The following is a 21,373-nucleotide window of genomic DNA, read 5'->3' on the forward strand; positions in this document are numbered from 1 at the left end:
AAATTCCCCAAAAAAAAATGTAAAAATCAAAATTTTTTAACATTTTCGGCCAATTTGTTTTATGCTACATATGTTTGGTAAAAAAAAATCACAAAAAGCGTATTTTTATTGGTTTGCGCAAAAGTTATCGCGTTTACTAACAAAGGGAAAGATTTTTGTCATTTTTGGTGTTTTTTTTAACGCGTAATGACGGCGATCTGCGATTTTTTTTGCGGTACTGTGACATTGGGGCGGACAGATCGGACCCTTGACTGACATTTTTGACACTTTTGGGGTTACCGGTGACATTTCGACAGTAATCAGTGCTATAAATATGCACTGTTACTGTAAAAATACACTGGTAGCGAAGGGGTTAACTTTATTTGAGAGGGAGGGGCTGTGTGTGTCCCTAGGGGCGTGATTCTTACTGTGATTGGCTGTGACTTGAGGTGTAAGGAACCGTGTGATCAGTGTTTTTACAGCGAGGAGAATGACAGGTGGCTTGTTTACACAAGCTGCCTGACTTTCTCCCTCTCCCTCGACCATCGCCGAGTGACCGGCAGACATCGGGTCCGCCGGTCACACGCGCGGGGGGGTCCGTGACCGCGCGGGAGCGCGCCTCCGGCGGTGCGCGCTCGCTCCCCAGACCCTCCCAGGCTAGTGACGTTAATTAACGTCACTTTGCCTGTGAGGGGCTGACTGCCGCAGTAAATATACTGTGAGCAGTCGGCAAGCGGTTAAAAACGATACGTTTTTTTTCCTTTTAAATTTTTTGGGGATTTTAATTTAACAATTTCAACAATAACATTTACAATTGTTTGTTACTTACTGACACTTGCGATGGCACTATTGAGAATAGACCTAGATTTAGAGCTGGTTCACACTGGGGCGACTTGTCAGGCGACTTGGTCGCCTGACAAGTCGCCGTGGGTCGCCTGCCATAGATTAGCACAGCACCCCTTCTTATAGGAGCGACACAAGTCGCTCCGACTTAGAAAAAGGGTCCTGTACTACTTTGGGGCGACCTGGAGCGACCTGCATTGACTTCAATGATATGACCACCGCGACTTCACAGGTCGCCCGGCAAGTCGGATCGCCTCAGTGTGAACCGGCTGTAATACCCAATATGTTATAGAACTATAGTAGCACACATTCTAATAGCTGCAAGACTTACTATTGCTAATATGTGGAAATCTACCGAATCTCCCAACCAGTCCAACGTAATTACCAGACTGAATATAAAAACAATATGTTTTATTAGACATATTTGGTAAAAAATTAGCAAAAAATATTTGCTGAAATCAACACAGAATTCATGAAATGTATGACAAATGTGCAATATGCAATAAACTAGCGATGCGCCAACTGTAAAATGGATGATAAAACAGAAACTTCCTCCATCCGACGCGTTTCGGAAACCGTCAGCGGATAACATTTTACTATACAACATTCGGACATCCATTACCCACAGGCAACCATTGAATTCTATACTAGCGCATTCACTCCGGTCTTCAACTTTCACGGACGGAGTCTCTTTTCCCGGGTCTCGGGGGTTACCTGTATTCCATAAGTGTGACCCATGACCACGTAGAATTCAGAATTCTTCAGAAATCCTTCAGACATCTAAACAAATTAATTCACTACAACTTTTACATTGCCATTTTTATGTGTCATTGATTGGGGGAACAGACAGAAGCACTTGATCTTGTTTAATGACGATACGTGTAACGTTCATATGCAATTCCATGTGATTAACCTGAAGCGACGCCTCCCACATCCCTGATGAAGGAGCGCGCTACTCTCTGAAACGCGTAGTGTGGAGGAAGTTTCTGTTTCATCATCCATTTTACAGTTGGTGCATCACTAGTTTATTGCATATTGCACATTTTTATGGTGTAAACATTTTCATGTATTCTGTGTTGATTTTGTATATGCAAATATTATTTGCTAATTTTTAACTAAATATGTCCAATAAAACATATCATTTTTAATACATATATATTCTTCTTGCTTGTTCAAATACATAGGGCCTATAAAGTACCAACCATTTAGGGAAATTTTTTCTTTATTTTCTATACATTGTATTTTCTATTGTTATGTGCAATATATTTAGGTGCTGCTGTCCTCATATTTGTTTGAATTCACATACAGTGCCTTGCGAAAGTATTCGGCCCCCTTGAACTTTGTGACCTTTTGCCACATTTCAGGCTTCAAACATAAAGATATAAAACTGTAATTTTTTTGTGAAGAATCAACAACAAGTGGGACACAATCATGAAGTGGAACGAAATTTATTGGATATTTCCAAACTTTGCTAACAAATATAAAACTGAAAAATTGGGCGTGCAAAATTATTCAGCCCCTTTACTTTCAGTGCAGCAAACTCTCTCCAGAAGTTCAGTGAGGATCTCTGAACGATCCAATGTTGACCTAAAATGACTAATGATGATAAATAGAATCCACCTGTGTGTAATCAAGTCTCCGTATAAATGCACCTGCACTGTGATAGTCTCAGAGGTCCGTTTAAAGAGAGAGCATCATGAAGAACAAGTAACACACCAGGCAGGTCCGAGATAGTGTTGTGGAAAAGTTTAAAGCCGGATTTGGATACAAAAAGATTTCGCAAGCTTTAAACATCCCAAGGAGCACTGTGCAAGCGATAATATTGAAATGGAAGGAGTATCAGACCACTGCAAATCTACGAAGACCTGGCCGTCCCTCTAAACTTTCAGCTCATACAAGGAGAAGACTGATCAGAGATGCAGCCAAGAGGCCCATGATCACTCTGGATGAACTGCAGAGATCTACAGCTGAGTTGGGAGACTCTGTCCATAGGACAACAATCAGTCGAATACTGCACAAATCTGGCCTTTATGGAAGAGTGGCAAGAAGAAAGCCATTTCTTAAAGATATCCATAAAAAGTGTTGTTTAAAGTTTGCCACAAGCCACCTGGGAGACACACCAAACATGTGGAAGAAGGTGCTCTGGTCAGATGAAACCAAAATCAAACTTTTTGGCAACAATGCAAAACGTTATGTTTGGTGTAAAAGCAACACAGCTCATCACCCTGAACACACCATCCCCACTGTCAAACATGGTGGTGGCAGCATCATGGTTTGGGCCTGCTTTTCTTCAGCAGGGACAGGGAAGATGGTTAAAATTGATGGGAAGATGGATGGAGCCAAATACAGGACCATTCTGGAAGAAAACCTGATGGAGCCTGCAAAAGACCTGAGACTGGGACGGAGATTTGTCTTCCAACAAGACAATGATCCAAAACATAAAGCAAAATCTACAATGGAATGGTTCACAAATAAACATATTTAGGTGTTAGAATGGCCAAGTCAAAGTCCAGACCTGAATCCAATCGAGAATCTGTGGAAAGAACTGAAAACTGCTGTTCACAAACGCTCTCCATCCAACCTCACTGAGCTTGAGCTGTTTTGCAAGGAGGAATGGGCAAAAATTTCAGTCTCTCAATGTGCAAAACGGATAGAAACATACCCCAAGCGACTTACAGCTGTAATCGCAGCAAAAGGCTATTAACTTAAGGGGACTGAATAATTTTGCACGCCCAATTTTTCAGTTTTTTATTTGTTAAAAAAGTTTGAAATATCCAATAAATTTCGTTCCACTTCATGATTGTGTCCCACTTGTTGATTCTTCACAAAAAATTACAGTTTTATATCTTTATGTTTGAAGCCTGAAATGTGGCAAAAGGTCGCAAAGTTCAAGGGGGCCGAATACTTTTGCAATGCACTGTAGTTTTTTAATACATATATATTCTTCTTGTTTGTTCAAATACATAGTGCCTATAAAGTACCAACCATTTAGGGAAATTTTTTCTTTATTTTCTATACATTGTATTTTCTATTGTTATGTGCAATATATTTAGGTGCTGCTGTCCTCATATTTGTTTGAATTCACATATATGTACATATTTGTTTTGATTATTGTCACCTTGATATTTCACATATTATTTAACCAGTTCTGGAAGGATTTGCCCCTTAATGACCAGGCCATTTTTTGAGATTCGGCACTGCGATAATTTAATGGAAAATTGCGCGGTCGTGCGACGCTGTACCAAAATAAAATTGATATCTCTTTTTTCCTTACAAATAGAGCTTTCTTTTGGTGGTATTTGATCACCTCTGCGGTTTTTATTTTAAATAAACAAAAAAGAGCGACACTTCTGGAAAAAAAAAATATATATTTTTCACTTTCAGCTATATAAACATTCCCAAAAAAATAAACATTTTTGAATCAAATTTTTTAATCATTTTAGACCAATTTGTATTCTGCTACATATTTTTGGTAAAAAAATAAAATAAAAAAAATAAAAAATCGCAATAAGCGTATTTTGATTGGTTTTCACAAAAGTTATCGCGTCTACAAACTAGGGGAAAGATTTATGTCATTTTTATTTTTAATTTTTTTTTACTAGTAATGGTGGCTATCTGCGATTGTTAGCTGGACTGCGTCATTGCGGCGGACAGGTCGGACCCCTAACTGACATTTTTGACACTTTTGGAGGGACCAGTGACATTACTACAGTAATCAGTGCTAAAAATATGCACTGTTACTGTACTAATGACACTGGCAGGGAAGGGGTTAACCTAGTGGGTGATCAAGGGGTTAAATGTAAGGCTAGGGGAGTGTTTACTTACTGTGGGGGGATGGGCTTTTGAAATGACCATAGAGACCTGTTATCCTAAATAGAAGGATCACAGGTGCTCTGTGATAATTTCAGAGAGAAGAACGTTCTGCTGTGTTTACAACAGCTGCCCATCCTTCTCTCTCAGTGAGGAGTGATTGCATGGTGGCCGGCGGCAGTCGCGGCCGCCGTTCCCATGCATCGGCATCACCGATGCCTAGTGGGGGTGGGAGCGCGACGCCGGTGGTGTGCCCCCTAGAACCACACGAGTGACAGACGTAGTATTACGTCTGTTCGCGCACCCGAGCCAGCCTGCCGCAGTAAAACTGCAGCGGGCGGTCGGCAAGTGGTTAAATACTAGCGCAAATATTACACTTTTTTCTTAAATTTTACCCAATGCCTCATTGCCCTGAGCCCCCACTGCACTATAAAAAAAATAAAAAATTAAAAATACATACAAACCTTTTTACTCCTGACCAATGACATCAGTGGTCTTTCCTCTTCTACTCCAATGGTGGGTGGTCCTTACTGCTGCACTGGTAATCCTCACATTCTGCTCAGTGCTACACTGAGTGCAGGCTGCATGATGACTCCGCTCCAAGGAGCAGGTCCGTGACAACCTGGGCTGCATGCCACTGGCCACCATGAGGACATCTAGTGGCAAAAAGGAATTATTGACAGGGAAAGCTCTGGATTGACAGTGAATATTGCAGTAAAAACTGCTTCTTTCATTTTTATTTATACTGGGCTAATCATTTAGATAAAATTCCTGAAAAGTAAGCTGACTTTTTTAAATGTGAAAAATATGAAAAGGCAAATTAGAGAAATTTTGAAAAAGCATAAAAATTTAATCTGAGAGGTTTTTGAAAGTCTCTGATAATTAAAAGCGTAACTAAGGGCAAACTTTTTTTTTTTTTTCTAAACTTGGACAGAGCGGAGAAGGATTAGAACCTTGTCAGGTTTTTATTGCTGTTTGTGTCCCTGTTAGGATCTCTATTGATCCTTTGTACTATTATCAACCATGAAAGTAAAACAAAATCCAAAATTCAGGGTTGACATCAGAACAGGAATAGAATGGAAATCTTCCAATGGGGGCACTAGTTCTGGTGATGCCCTCGGATTCCCTCACTTCCTGTTTTGGCTATGGGACAGGAAGTTAAAGAAATTCTCCCCAATGGGACACAGATGGCAAAAAAAAACTAACAGGGTTTATAATCCTCTCAAAACAAGGTTTTGCCTTTAGTTCTATTTTAATGATTTGGCTGCTCCAGTCCCAATACAGCGATGCTTCCTTTATGGTTATGGATTTCTTCACAGACAGTAGTAGATAAAAACCTGTTTCCTGGCTCTTCTATTGGAGTACATAATGTTATTGTATTGTGTAACCACAGCTATCTTCTAGACACACCCGGAGAGGCCCAGATACAGAGATCACAGTGCTTTGGCCAGAGAGAGAATTCTGTTATGTTAAGCCAAATGTTTTTCTTCTTTTTTTTTTTTTTTTTCTTGAATACTTTTATGTTTTTAAAGATTTGTAGAGCTGCAAAGTGGAAGTAAAATTCCAGCAAGAAGTTTTTTTTTTTAGTTTTCGAAGGAGCAGAGGCGTACCTAGGGTCTCCAGCGCCCTTGGCGAGAAGCCGTATCGGCGCCCCCCCCCCTCCCTATTTTTTCCAGAATTATCGCTCTTTTTTGGTTTTTAGTGCAAAAAAAATAAAAGAAGTGATCAAATACCACCAAAAGCTCTATTTGTAGGGAAAAGGACATTCATTTATTTGGGTACAACGTCGCATGACCACGCAATTGTCAGCTAAAGCAACTTCAATTTATTTGGGTACAGCGCTCCATGTCCATGCAATTGTCAGTTAAAGTAACGCAGTGCTGTATCACAAAAAATGGCCTGGTCATTAAGGGGGTAAAACCTTCCAGTCCTCAGACTACTTTTATATCGGAGTTCCCCCTTACATTAGTCCCCTCTCACATCAGAGCCCCTCCCCCCTTAGTTTAGAGGTCCCCCTCTTTAATTAGAATCCCCTTTATATCAGGAGTCCCCCCCTGTTTTCAGAATCCCCTTGTAGATCATAGTCTTCCTTTAGTTGAGAGTCCCCCTTTTAAAGCAGAAATCTTCCCTAGATCAGATTCCTTCTTTAGATCAGTATCTTTCTTTAGACCAGAGTCCCTCCTAGATCAAGAATCCCCCTTTTGATCACCTTTTACTTAAATGAAAGTCCCCTTTAAATCTGGAGTTTTCTTTTAGATCAGAATCTTCCATCAGATCAGGATCCGCCCTTAGATCAGCAGTCCACCTGTAGATCAGAATCTTTCTTTACATAAGAATCTCCCTTTAGATCAGTGCACCCCCATTAGATGAGAGCCCCCCCTTAGATCAGACTCCCCTTACCTTACGAGGAGGGAACCCTGGAAGCCATGATGCAAGAGTGAGAGGGTGAAGCTGGGAGGTGGAGCAGCTCTGAACAGATGGTGAGTGACCGCTCTGCCTGAATGGAGAAGATGATCATGGAGGGAGGAGGAGCCAGGTGGGTGGAGCCAATCCACTAGGCACGGAGGAGGAAGAAGGTAAATCCTCCTCCGCTTGCTTGCTGGATCCTCGGCCGGAAAGCGAGGCTGAGGCTCCAGCATTCAGAGCGGAGGAAGATTTACCTTCTCCCCCTCCGTGATCCTAGCAACCACAGTGTGTGCTGCGGGCGGGGGGCACTGTAGAGGCAGCAGCAGGCAGACAGCAGTGCAGGATAATCAATAGGTCATGTGGGGGGAGCCCTGTGACGAGGGGAGCTGCCCATCGCACCGAGCTTCCGCCCCCCCCCCCCCCCCGGCCGTTCTGGCCAACCCCACGGTATGCCCCTGCGAAGGAGTGTCGAACTTCGGTCAGACTTTTAATATTCAGTATACAGTAAAACCCTGGATTGCAAGCATAATTCATTCCGGAAACATGCTTGTAATCCAAAGCACTTGTATATCAAAGAAAAAAATTATTTCCCCATAAGAAATAATTGAAACTCAGATAATTCGTTCCACAACCATTTATTCATAAATCCTTCAGTTTATAGTCCATATAAAATTATTATAGCAATGTGATAGGTTGTGTAACCATAAAATGTCCATCCACAAATGGCGCCTCCTCAAGGGGATTAGAGGCAAAATCCAGCAGTAGCTACAGAGTATAAAAGAGGAGAGAGGCGCCTCTAAGTGTAGCAATATGGGTACATTTAATGAAGGTTCAACATTTAGCAACTCACATGGTTGATGATTAAAAGAGGCACATCTAAGTATGGAGGCATTCGGGGTAAAGCTGTCCACATAGACCAGGGGTAGGGAACCTATGGCTCGTGAGCCAGACGTGGCTCTTTTGATGGCTGCATCTGGATCGCAGACAAATCTTTAATAAAGGGGGGCGTGTCCGGACGTGAGCCGCACTGGACTTGTAGTCCCAGAGCTCCGCAACATCTACCACTCAATCCAGTGCCATCCGTGTAGCTGTGCCCAATGCCAAGGAGATTTCTGCACCCATCAACGGTACACTTTGTGGGCTACCCATTGCTACCCTCAGTTCGTCTCTGGGTGACCGGATTGCCGCGCTACGGACCCCGCGGCCTACTCGCGGTACCACTGCCAGCTTGTGTGCTGTGCATCTGAGGGCCTTGGCAATCACTGCCCGGTAAGAAGACCTGCCATCAGCTCCCTGTGCCCCGACAGACACGATCTCCTTCCCCTCTGACACCCGGGAGCTGCCTCTGCCTTCTGAGGCCTTCAGCGGCTGGCCGCCATTTTCTCAGGGCCTATACTCACCTCCATCACTCACAGGCCTGCAGGCGCTTCACCACTCCGGCCTCATTGCATACCTGCCTGCTCTGCTCTCTTCCTGACCGGACTCCAGGCGCTTTCACACGGCTCCATCTACTCACTGTATAGCTACGGCCCATGAATATGAATATTAAATAAAGGTTCCCAACCCCTGAAATATAGTGTATGGCTCTCACGGAATTACATTTGAAAATATGTGGTGTTCATGGATCTCTCAGCCTAAAAGGTTCCCGAACCCTGACATAGACTGTCCTTCTCACCGCCGGCTCTCACCGCTGTCGTGACCGGGAAGTCTACCCTGCAGTAGAGCGATCTGAAAGTGAGGCTTGAAGCACTCATGGAGCGCAGTGTGGAAGGGATGACATCGATGACGGGGCGGAGGATGGTCTATGTGGACAGCTTTACCCCGGATACCAGCATACTTAGATGTGCCTGTTTTATTCATCAAGCATGTGAGTTGCTAAATGTTGTACCTTGATGTAGCACCTTCCTAGGTAGGAGCTAGTGAGAGAGTATAGTTTTTGGCTCTGTTTGCCTATCAGAGGAGCAGCAGGCAAATCTATATTGCTCTCTGTTTATTAGAGAGCAGGATCTGTTAGTGAGGTCTGCTCATAGTGCTCAGTATGCAATTCATTATGCCTAGAGAGTGTTACACATTGGTCCAATAGGGAGGCATGTTGGGCAGTGGGAGGAAACCTGACAAATGGATGCATAGGCTTTGGTACAGTCCTGGTGATTGGCAGGGGCAAGTTGCCTCGGTGCATTCTGGGATACTGTATAAAAGCCAGGAGCACATATGCCGTGGGGTCTTTGGCTGGAAAGCAGAGTCCAGGAGGGAGGGTGGCGGCTGCCTCCTCCTCTGTAGCAGTGACACATGGCCTCAGGAGGTCATCCTGAGGGCCAGAGGAATGGAGCTGAACCCAGAGGTCCAGGAGAGCTGACTGAGAGGGAGACACTGGAGACCCTGGAAAAACAGTATCGTGAGTACAGGGGATCATGTCAAGGGGCCTGACCTGAGGGGGGTCACCCCAGGAGTAGAATAGTCAGTGAATGGGTGTCAGCAGCCAAGAAAGAGGATACTATGGAGAGGGTCCTGAAGATACATTTAGTTCATCAAGTCATCTGGGAAAGAGACTTAAAGCTAAATTCACCTCAGTGGCAAGGTGGATCAACAGCCTGGCTGTACGAAGAGATAGAAGTCCTCAAATCTTGTGCATAGTTAATTCGGAGTATCCCACTATTACCTTCTCCCATCCCTAATTTATCAATAAAACACAAAAACAACTACATACCCCTGGACTATTTATTGAACGAGCCAAGAAGGAAAGAGAGAGAGACTATTAATGTCAAGGTTGCTAATGGTAACCCAGGGGGACCCGTAAGTGTGAAATCCAGCAGTCCTCAAGGGGGCAGTGCTACATTCATTAAATGTAACCATATTGCTACACTTAGAGGCGCCTCTCTTCTCTTTTATACACAGTTGTGACATTATGCCACTTGTATATCAAGACATCGCTTGTTTATCAAGTCATAATTTAGTCAAAAAATTGCTTGTCTTATAAAACACTCTCAAACCAAGTTACTCTCAATCCATGGTTTAAGGCTGGATTCACACTAATGCATTTTTTCATGCTTTTTGCAGGAATGCATTTCCAGTGTTCTGTGTCATATCGTTTGGTCTTCTGGGACTGACAGATATATTTTATAACTGTTCAAGCGCTGCAATACTCATATTATTATTCCTATGGAACATGTTCACATCAATGCATTTTTATGCCTCTGCATTTTTGGAAAGGGTTGGTGACTTTTTTCCTGCAAAATGCAGCTTTTTGCATGTAATAGTCTTCAATGGACCCACATCCACATTCCAAGTACAGTATTGTGTTTTTACCACAATTTTGCCGGGATTTGCGATTCTAAATCTGCCCAACAACTAATTTTAAAAAAACGATAAAAAATGCAAATCGCGATTAAATCACAGTAAAATCGTTGTAAAAAAACGTGGAAAGCACAGCAAAAAGCACTACAGAAATGCTCAAAAGCAACATTCATAGGTGTGAATCGAGGCTTAGGCTCCATTCACATATAGGCGTCTCGGATCATGGGCAGAATTGCCCCGATTCTGCCCGCAATTCTGAATCATTGCAACCCCGGGACGCCCGGACTTACATATACAGTTAGGCTCCATTCACATATAGGCGTCTCGGATCATGGGCAGAACAGAATCACGGGACGCCTGTCGCCCAAAAGAAGTTCTTGTACTTTTTTTGGGGACAGGTGTCCTGCGATTTGGTTTGTGCGATTTAACAGCGATTCGTTGGGCGACAATCGCAGCAAAATCTCACTGCGTTTGGGGTGCTAGTGCAAGTCACGGGAATCGCACGGGCGTCCTGTGATTTGCAATAATTTGGGATCGCGGGCAGAATTGTGTCAATTCCGCCCATGATCCGAGATGCCTATATGTGAATGGAGCCTTACTGTATATGTTAGTCCATATTTTCAACCTTTGTCAGTGCCACCCGTATCCTAATTTGAGGGAAATCCCTTTACTTCCTGTTCAGGTGATCGAAACAGGAAATAAAGACAAATCTCCGAATGCAAAGACAGCCATTAAAAAAATGAAGAGATCCTAACTGTTCCCAATTATTGAAAGCTAAAGCAAAGAAAGCAAGTTTCAGTATAACTAGTTTGAAAACTACAGACATACACTATATTGTCAAAAGTATTGGGACGCCTGCCTTTACACACACATAAACTTTAATGACATCCCAGTCTTAGTCCGTAGGTTCAATATTGAGTTGGCCCAACCTTTGTAGCTATAACAGCTTCAACTTTTATTGGGAAGGCTGTCAACAAGGTTTAGGAGTGTGTCTATGGGAATATTTGACCTTTCTTCCAGAAGCGCATTTGTGAGGTCAGGCACTGATGTCAGACGAGAAGGTCTGTCTCGCAGTCTCCGCTCTTATTCATCCGAAACATGTTCTGTCGAGTTGAGATCAGGACCTTGTACAGACCAGTCAAGTTCTTCCACCCCAAACTTGCTCATCCATTCCTTTATGGACCTTGCTTTGTGCACTGGTCCAAATCATTTGGTGGAGGTGGGATTATGGTGTGGGGTTGTTTTTCAGGGGTTGGGCCCTTAGTTCCAGTGAAGGGACCTCTTAAGACGTCAGCATGCCAAGACATTTTGGACAATTTCATACTCCCCACCCTGTGGGAACAGTTTGGGGGTGACCCCGTCCTGTTCCAACATGTCTGAGCACCAATGCACAAAGCAAGGTCCATAAACACATGGATGAGCAAATTTGGGGTGGAGGAACTTGACTGGCCTGCACAGAGTCCTGACCTCAACCCGACAGAACACCTTTGGAATGATTTAGAGCGCAGACTGGTGGAAGAGAGAATCATTATTAAAATTTCGACTATAAAACACATTTCTGGGCTTCCCCCTTCAGCCATATCTTTTCCACTTATCTTCAAGCCAATTACATGACATGCTGGGTCCTGTTTCGATTTTTTTTTTGCAGTTAAGCAGAAAGTGGTGCTGACTCTGCATCATTACACTGTGAATGCAGGGTGACGTAGTGAGGCCCTGCACTCTCAGTATGTCCTCAGTCTTCCAGGTTGAGTAACTTTGGGTGTCTTTCAATATGGAAGACTGAGGACACTATGTGGCTGAGAAGAGGTACTGCAGCAGAGAGTACCCGATAAGAGGTGAGTAATGCAATAATATTTTTCAAAAACATAATTAACCACTTCAGCTCCAGAAGGTTTTACCCCCTTGATGACCAGGCCATTATTTGTGACTCGGCACTGCGTTATTTTAACGAAAAATTGCGCGGTCGTGTGACGCTGTACCCAAATGCAATTAATGTCCTTTTTTTCTCACAAATAGAGCTTTCTTTTGGTGGTATTTGATTACCTCTGCGTTTGCGCTATAAACAAAAAAAGAGCGACAATTTTGAAAAAAACGCCATATTTTTTCACTTTCTGCTATAAAACATTCCCAATAAAAATGTTTTAAAAATAACATTTTTTTATCAGTTTAGGCCAATTTGTATTCTGCTACATATTTTTGGTAAAAATCCCAAAAAGCGTATTTTACTTGGTTTACTTAAAAGTTATAGCTTTTACAAACTACGGGATAGATTTTTGGCATTTTTATTTATTTTTTTGTTTTTATTAGTTATGGTGGTAATCAGCATTTTTTAGCGGGACTGCGACATTGCGGCGGACAGATCGGGCCCCTAACTGACATTTTTGACACTTTTTGGGGACCAGTGACATTACTACAGTAATCAGTGCTAAATATTATGCACTGTTACTGTATAAATGACACTGGCAGGGAAGGGGTTAACACTGGGGGTGATAAAAGGGGTTAATATATGCCTAAATATGCTAACTGACTGTGTGTGTGTTTGGGGAGGGCTCTGTGACAGGCACAGAGAGATCGGGGTTTCTCCTGATCTCTCTCTGCCTGTGTGACAGAAGACTCACCTGCTTTGTTGACATAAGCAGGCGGGTCTTCTGTCAGTTCCTCTGACGATCAAGGGATTCCAGCGGCAATCGCTGCCGCTCCTCCTGCGGCCCGCCTCCCATTGTGTTTGAGCCCGGCTTTGCGCGCCGCCGAGACCTCGTTCACGAAATCACGTAGTGCTACGTGATTTTGCGCAGCCGAGCCACCCTGCCGCAGTAATACTACGGTGGGCGGTCGGCAAGAGGTTAATAATAATTATTAATATTAATCTTTTTTTCCTTAATATTCATGTTTTATACAATCAGTCAGTAAATATTATAAACAATAATCTATTATAATTTCTAACAATAATTATTGCCCACCCCCATGCTGCATTATTGGGAGGTTGGAAAAGTGTTCCTTTTTTGCTTTCATTCTTCACAGCTGCTCTGATGAAGCATAGCCATTCACTTTTATGGACCAGAGCGTGATACTTGCAGAACAATTATATACTCAGACAATGACAAGTTCTGCACCACAATTGTTCCATTCATGGAGTTAGTCACAGACAATTGTAGCTACTTTAGATGACCGAAAATGTTTGTTGTCTAAATCTGAATCTGATCTGTATAGAAGTGCGCATGTTTAAAGTGGAAGTCTAAGCAAATAATTTTTATAGACAGTCAATAGAGTGGAGGCGGGTTAGCGCTCCCAAAAGTGAGGGGATTCCTCTTCTACTTGTTACCAGAACAGGTGTCCCTCACAGATTGTAAGCTCTAAGGAGCAGGGCCCTCTGATTCCTACTGTATTACATTGTATTGTGACCGTACTGTCTGCCCTCGTGTTGTAAAGCACTGCGCAAACTGTTGGCATCTGGATTAGGACGGAAGTACAGCTATGTACACTAGAAAAGGTACATAACAAATAGAAAAAAAATATCTATCCAAAAACGAGGGGGGTGGGGGTGGTCTTTTGTTTAAGACCTAGTTGTGTTTTTGGGTGGAACTCTGCTTTATTAACCACTTTACCACCGGAGGATTTTGCTGTCTTCCGTCCAGGCCACTTTTTGCGATTCGGCGCTGTGCAAATTCAACTGACAATTGCGCGGTCGTGCGACGCCGTACCCAAACTAAATTTACGTCCTTTTTTTCCCACAAACAGAGCTTTCTTTTGGTGGTATTTGATCACCTGTGCGATTTTTACTTTTTGCGCTATAAACAAAAAAGAGCGTTTATTTTGAAAAAATAACAATATTTTTAACATTATTTTATATGAAATTCCCCCCAAAAAAGATGTAAAAACCAATTTTTTAAAAAATTTTTGGCCAATTTGTTTTCTGCTACCTATGTTTGGTAAAAAAAATCACAATAAGCGTATTTTGATTGGTTTGCGCAAAAGTTATTGCGTTTACTAACAAAGGGAAAGATTTCTGTCATTTTTGGTGTTTTTTTTTTTAACGCGTAATGGCGGCGATCTGCGATTTTTTTTTTGTGGGACTGCGACATTGCGGCGGACAGATCGGACCCTTGACTGACATTTTTTTCACTTTTGGGGGTACCAGTGACATTACTGCAGTAATCAGTGCTATAAATATGCACTGTTACTGTAAAAATGACACTGGCAGGGAAGGGGTTAATTTTATTGGAGAGGGAGGGGTTAATGTATGCCTGGTGCTTACTGACGTGTGGGGGGGGGAGGTGACTGAGTGAGTCAGGGACAGATCGGATGTCCAGCTATGCTGAACAGTCCGATCTGTCACTCCCTGTCACTATGGAGATCCGTCCGCTTGTGTTCACACAGGCGGGCGGATCTCCACACTAGATCCCCGGCGATCGGGGCAGAGCAGCGGCGATCGCCGCTGCTCCTCCCCTGGCCCGACTTCCGCTGTGAATGAAAACAGCGGGAGCGAGCCTCCGGCGGCGCGCAAGCGCCGCCCAGAAGGGGGAGTGTCTGACGACGTTAATACTACGTCGTCAGACGATAACGAGCCACTCTGCCGCAGTAGTATTACTGTGAGCGGACGTAAAGTGGTTAAAAACCTGGCGGAGGGTCTAACCTTACCACACTATATCCAAAACTAGGAAAAAAATAAGTTGCCTGGCATTTTACGTTGTAAGTTTCAGGAATGAGATACAATCTGCCCCCACTCCCATGCTGCAAGGGTTAAATGCCTTTTTAGTCTACGGGTGCAGGGATGTATTGCTTGCCCTATCTGTTGGAACCAGAATGCTCCAACGCCGGTCTCTTCTCGCTGCAGCTCTGGGCGATTCCTTTGGCATCATCACCTGGAGTGCAGAGCTATTAACCCTGCATTGTACGTAGAGGAGGCAAGCATGCAACCACATCTGAGAGCATCTTAGAGGAACTCCATATCCCTGCACTCCCTGGACTAAACCATTGCGGGGAGGGGGGTCTATGCAGGGGTAGATTTTGTCTAATTCCTGGGGTTCAGCTTTAAATTGAAAATAATTTTATCAAACTTTTACTTGGCAGGTTTCTGTAGCAAAAAAAAAAAAACACAGATCACAGGAGGAGCCAATTATCTGATCTTCATACAACTTCACATCATGATCATTAAAAGGCAAGGTTGAACCAACTGTGAGTTCTGGTGAAATTACGCATGGCAGAAGGGATGAGGGTGATTGCAGAATGTGCCCTTTACATACTTGGCATACAACTGCTTTAAAAACACCTTTTCGAACCGTTCTATTCTCAATTAATAAATATATTTTAAAAACTGCTAGTACAATGCAGTGGTGGCCGGTCCATAAGGGGCGCAGCCCCCCTAGTTTGTATGCGGGGCGCCAGACTAATGCCTTTCTATGAGGTCTGTCTTTTTTTTTTTAAGCACATGATTAGAGCCTGAGACTCTAATTGGCTTAAAAAAGGTTGTGCCCGGGGCGCAGTGCCACTTGTGATACTAGATAATCAAGATTCGCTATCGGTTTCTGGATTCTCCTCCTGGCCAATCAGGACAGGAGGCGGATCTAAAGAAGACTGGGTTAGCTGGGAGGAGAAGCCGCGGCACCATGGACCTGGGGGGGCAGGGGGGTTGTTTTCCGCTCCCCAAAAATGTTTAATACCAGCCACCACTGGTACAATGTTATTTACTTGCATCCCCTGGAAAGCAGAAACCAAACTGCAATATGCTCGGTTGCATAACGCAATTCTGTCATCTAACATGTTTCAGGCACTGGGAGCTGGAAGAGAGTACGGGGGGGGGGGGGGGAACCTCAGCTACCATATGCAATGAAACTCTTCTGCTCTATAATAAACATGTGGGTGATATGGGAAGAGCTGCAGTAAGGGAAGTATGAAGGGGGCTGAACAGAACTACAAAAGTTTCCCACACTCCAGGTGTCTCCTCCCCCACCCTTATATCTCAATCTACTTGCTTCATTCTCCATAATGCACAATTCCTAGATTGTAAGCTCTAACGAGCCGAATCCTACTGTATCAAGGTGTATTTTATTTGTACTGTCTACCCTCAAGTTGTATAGCGCTGTGTAAACTGTCAGTGCTATATAAATCCTATATAATAATAATAATAATGAGCTGAAAAATGCAGAAACACAAGTGAGACTCCTTGGAAATAGCTGCAACATGTGATCGAAGCTGCGAAGTCAGGAGCTGAGACCTTCCAATAATAATATAATAATCTGATATCTCCTGGATATAGACACTTACCAGTGGCAGTGTATGGAGTCTTGTTGGTGATCCTGGTCCTCAGCTGCTGGGGCTCTCTGTTATGAGCTCCCTGTAGATGTGGATGGGGTCCTGTGTGGCTGTCACACAGCTCTGTTGATCTGGACACTCAGCTGGTGTCTGAACTGTGATGGGAGACTGCTAGATTTTCCTCTCTTCTGTTCTGTGTATGGGAACCTCCCAAAACTTTGCTGACTTCCTACTGGCTGCAGCATCCTAACAGTCACAGCGCCTAGCACAGCTATACACAGGAAGCCCTCCTTGTGTCCTGCCAGTGCATGGCCGCCCTGCGGTGCTGGCTCTTTCTCTCCATTGTCAGCGTCGATTAGATCTGTGCTGCCTCTGTTCTCACCAGCCGGGACGGACATAGTCTCCGCAACAAAGGAACGTCTCCCTTACTTATGTGTAATTTATACCTCAAAAGCGAAGCCATTTATGATTTTTGATTTCATTTGGATTTTATTTATGTATTTTACCCCACAATAATATGTTTTTTCAGGCCCCGTTCACATAGGGGCGACGCTACTTCGCACCGCGACCTCCGAGGTCGTGGTGCGAGCAGCGCGCCGCGACCTCGGAGCGGCCGCCACGGACTTCATAACATTGAAGTCTATGACGGTCACCTCCTGGTCGCCCCAAAGAAGCTCCGGACCCTTTTTCTAAGTCGGAGCGACCAGGTCGCCTCAGTGTGAACCGGGACTCATACCACATTATTTGATTTTTTTTAAATCTTTTTTCTATCCACAACCAAAACGTAATTCATGTACTCTAACCATTACTATCATGAATATCTTGTGCTTATATATGCAGTTATTGTTTGCGTTTGTATATAAGTTATATGTAGCATCCTCCTAGGTAGGTGCTAGGAAAAAGCATCTATTTGCTCCCTCTGCTTATCAGGGGAGCCTGATCTGTTAGTTAGCCTGTCACATGTTTCCAGGTGTGATTCACTGGGTCTGAGGGAGTACCCCCAATGTATCCAATAAGGGAGCTTGTTGGACAGTGGAGGAAACCTAGCCAGTGACACATCATGTTTTATGGCAGTCCCAGAGGGAGGGCATTCCTGCAAAGCATCCTGCGATTGACCATAAATACAGACGGGACATGTGACAGGGCATCTTTTGGCGGGAGCAAAGTCCTAGGAGGAGGTGGACACTGTCTCTCCTCCTGCAGGTGTGCGGAAGGTGGTTTAGGCAGTCGGCCTATGGCTCGTTTCCACTGAGCGGTACGGTTTGGTTCGGTACGGTACGCTATTTTTGCTGTTTCCATTGTGAATGGTACCCTAATTCCGAACCGTACCGTACCACTTTTTTGGGACCCTTTCGTTGGGGTACCAAGCACATTAGTACCGTACCAACAGGGTGGAGCTACACTCTGCAGAACTTTGATTGACAGAGAATCGTCTATCACAGCTTTCCTGATACACCACGCCTATCAGGAAAGGGTACTATTGGCAGTGGAAACGCAAGGTGTTCCGAACCGTACCGTAATGAACCGAACCGTACCACTCGGTGGAAACGAGGCACTAGTGAACCAGGTGTGGAGCTGAGCTGCAGAGGGTCCAGAGTGCTGACAGAGTCTCTTGGGAAAAACAGTGTCTGTGAGTACCAGGAGGTTTGCCTAAGGGTCAGCCCAGGAAGGGAGACTACTCCAGAGAAGTCAGGGGGATCAAGTAGCTAGCTCACACAGGAAGTGTATCAGTAAAGGGGGTGCCGTGTAGTCGACCCTGAAGAATAGGAACAAAGGGGGTGCCAGGAAGGGCCCTGAAGATTGTTCTGCAGTACAGTACAGATTACCTCAGACAGTTAATTTCTTACTACTTCACTGCAACTGACAAGGTAAGGCAGCGGCCTAGCCGCACTTAGCATTATTCAGTCGTCCCAGCTAATTGTGCATAGTTATACAAGTTGGAGTATCCCACTCATTCCCTTCTCCCATCCAAATTCTCAATAAAGACACAAAAACCAAAGCTCCTAGACTGTTTCCTGACTGAGCCAAAATCACTTGGAAAATGTTGAACTGTCGTGCTGTTGCTAATGGTAACCCAGGGGAACCCGTAACCAGCAGCTCCCAAGGGAGTAGTGCTACTTATATATTACCATATACACTGCCTGGCCAAAAAAAGTCACCACCAAAAAAGGTCACACACTCTAATATTTTGTTGGCTTTGATTACGGCACGCATTCGCTGTGGCATGGTTTCGATAAGCTCATGCAATGTCACAAGATTTATTTTCGTCCAGTGTTGCATTCATTTTTAACCAAGATCTTGTATTGATGATGGGAGAGTCGGACCACTACACAAAGCCTTCTCCAGCACATCCCAAAGATTCTCAATGGGGTTAGGTTCTGGACTCTGTGGTGGCCAATCCATGTGTGAAAATGATGTCTCATGCTCCATGAACCACTCTTTCACAATTTGAGCCCAATGAATCCTGGCATTACCATCTTGGAATATGCCCGTGCCAGACAGGGAAAAAAAAAATCCATTGATGGAATAACCTGGTCATTCAGTATATTCAGGTAGTTAGCTTTGCATTGTGAATGTGGAAATGCTCTTACTTTTACTATTAAAGTGGAGTTCCGGCCTCGGGGGAGAAATTTAGATTAAAATACCCCCGGGACAGTCAGGGCTAGTACATTCCACAATGGATAGCCTCTGAACTGTCCCAGGTCGCACTTACCTTTTAGAAGAAATACTTACCTTGAAAATGTCTTCTCCAGCGCTGCCATCTCAGGTGTGGGCAGCTGAAGCCAGCGCGTCCTCTTCTGTATACTCTTCGGTGACGTCAGATTCCCAGAATGCACTGCACCGGCCCGCTCGTCACTTCCGGATCAGGCGTGGCTTCCCTGCACAGCTTCCGCAAGCCGGAAGAGACGGCGCGGGCCGCGGCCACAGAGGGAGGAAGTGGAAGGAAGGTGAGTATATTTTCTTCAATTACAAGGTAAGTGACCAAAAAAAAAAAATCGGGAGCATCCATTTCTTTTTAAGGTTGCCCTCAGCAAGCGGATGGCCCAAAATCTATTTTTTCAATTTTGAGGCCGGAACTCCGCTTTAACCACTTAAGCCCCGGAAGATTTTACCCCCTTCCTGACCAGGGGGTTTTTTTCCGATTTTTTACTGTGTGATTTTAATGGACAATTGCGCGGTCGTGCGACGCTGTACCTAAACGAATTTGTCGTCCTTTTTTTCCCACAAACAAAGCTTTCTGTTGGTGGTATTTGATCACCTGTGCGATTTTTTGATCACGCGCTATAAACAAAAAAAGAGCGTCAATTTTGCAAAAATAAAAATATTTTTCACATTTTTTTATATGAAATTCCCCCCCAAAAAAATGTAAAAATCAAAATTTTTTAACATTTTCGGCCAATTTGTTTTATGCTACATATGTTTTGTAAAAAAAAAAAATCTCAAAAAGCGTATTTTGATTGGTTTGCGCAAAAGTTATCGCGTTTACTAACAAAGGGAAAGATTTTTGTCATTTTTGGTGGGTTTTTTTTAACGAGTAATGGCGGCGATCTGCGATTTTTTTTTTTGCGGTACTGCGACATTTCAGCGGACAGATCGGACCCTTGACTGACATTTTTGACACTTTTGGGGTTACCAGTGACGTAATGTAATATACGTCACTGCACACATGCAGTAATTAGTGCTATACATATGCACTGTTACTGCAAAAATGACACTGGCAGGGAAGGGGTTAACTGTATTGGAGAGGGAGGGGTTAAGTGTGTCCTAGGGGCGTGCTTCTAACTGTAAAGGGACATGGCTACTAGTGTAAAAACAGAGATCAATGGTTCTACATAGTAGAACCGTCTGATCTCCATTTTTACACAGGGGAGAATGACAGGCGGCTTGTTTACATTAGCCGCCTGTCTTTCTCCCTTCACCGGAGCGATCGTGAGTGACCGGCGGACGATCGGTGAACGAGCCGGGGCGGGCGCGCGCCTCGGCGGGCGCGCGCTCGCCCGCTATTGGCTCACAAGTCAGTGACAGGCAAGTGACGTACCCCTACATCACTTTGCCTGGCCGGGGCTGACCGCCGCAGTAAATGTACTTGCGGCGGTCGGCAACCGGTTAAACATAGCCCTGAGTTCTACTGTTGTTTTTCTACGATTTGATTTCACCAAATGTTTAAGTGATCGCCGATCTCGATCAATCAAGATTTTTTTCCGACCACATTTCTTCCTCGAAGACGGTGGTTCCCCACTATCCTTCTAGTTTTTAACCACTTGCCGACCGTCCCATGCAGATTTACTGCGGCAGGGCGGCTCGGCTGCGCATAATTACGTACATGTACGTAATTATGTGCACACGGTCTCCCGCTGTGATTAGACACAGCGGGAGCCAGACCGCGGCAGGAGCAGGCTCAATCACTGCCGGCCTCCCGGGATCTTTGGGGGAAACTGACAGAAAACCTGCCTATGTAAACAAAGCAGGCGGTTCTCCTGTCACACAGGCACAGAGGGATCGTGTGTTTCAGCTAGGCTGAAACACCGATCTCTCCGTGCCTGTCACAGAGCCCTTCCCCCCAGTTAGCAAGCACATTTAGGAGCACACTTAACAATCATTTATATAGTAACAGCGCATATTATTTAGCACTGATTACTGTAATAATGTCACTGGTCCCCAAAAAGTGTCAAAAATGTCAGTTAGGGATCCGATGTGTCCACCGCAATGTCGCAGTCCCGCTAAAAATCGCTGATCACTGCCATTACTAGGGATTTTTGGGATTTGTTTTTTTACCAAAAATATGTAG

At 44.2% G+C, this 21,373-nt stretch overlaps 1 protein-coding gene across 4 annotated transcripts in view; it reads right to left on the minus strand.

The window, feature by feature from the left end:
• Nucleotides 1–21,373, minus strand: part of LOC309545966 (sialidase-3-like) — a 452,583-nt gene that overhangs the window by 24,978 nt on the left and 406,232 nt on the right. For 2 of the 4 annotated variants that reach the window (XM_082245424.1, XM_082245423.1), the window contains exon 1: nucleotides 16,597–16,644. The exons of the other annotated variants lie outside the window; for them this stretch is intronic. The gene's annotated coding sequence lies outside the window, so the exon portion shown is untranslated. Of the gene's footprint in view, nucleotides 1–16,596; nucleotides 16,645–21,373 lie in introns of those variants that run through there. 4 annotated transcript variants of the gene reach the window in all.

The sequence above is a fragment of the Pelophylax lessonae genome (assembly GCF_965119305.1).
Source record: "Pelophylax lessonae genome assembly, chromosome: 2".
Classification (NCBI taxonomy): domain Eukaryota; kingdom Metazoa; phylum Chordata; class Amphibia; order Anura; family Ranidae; genus Pelophylax; species Pelophylax lessonae.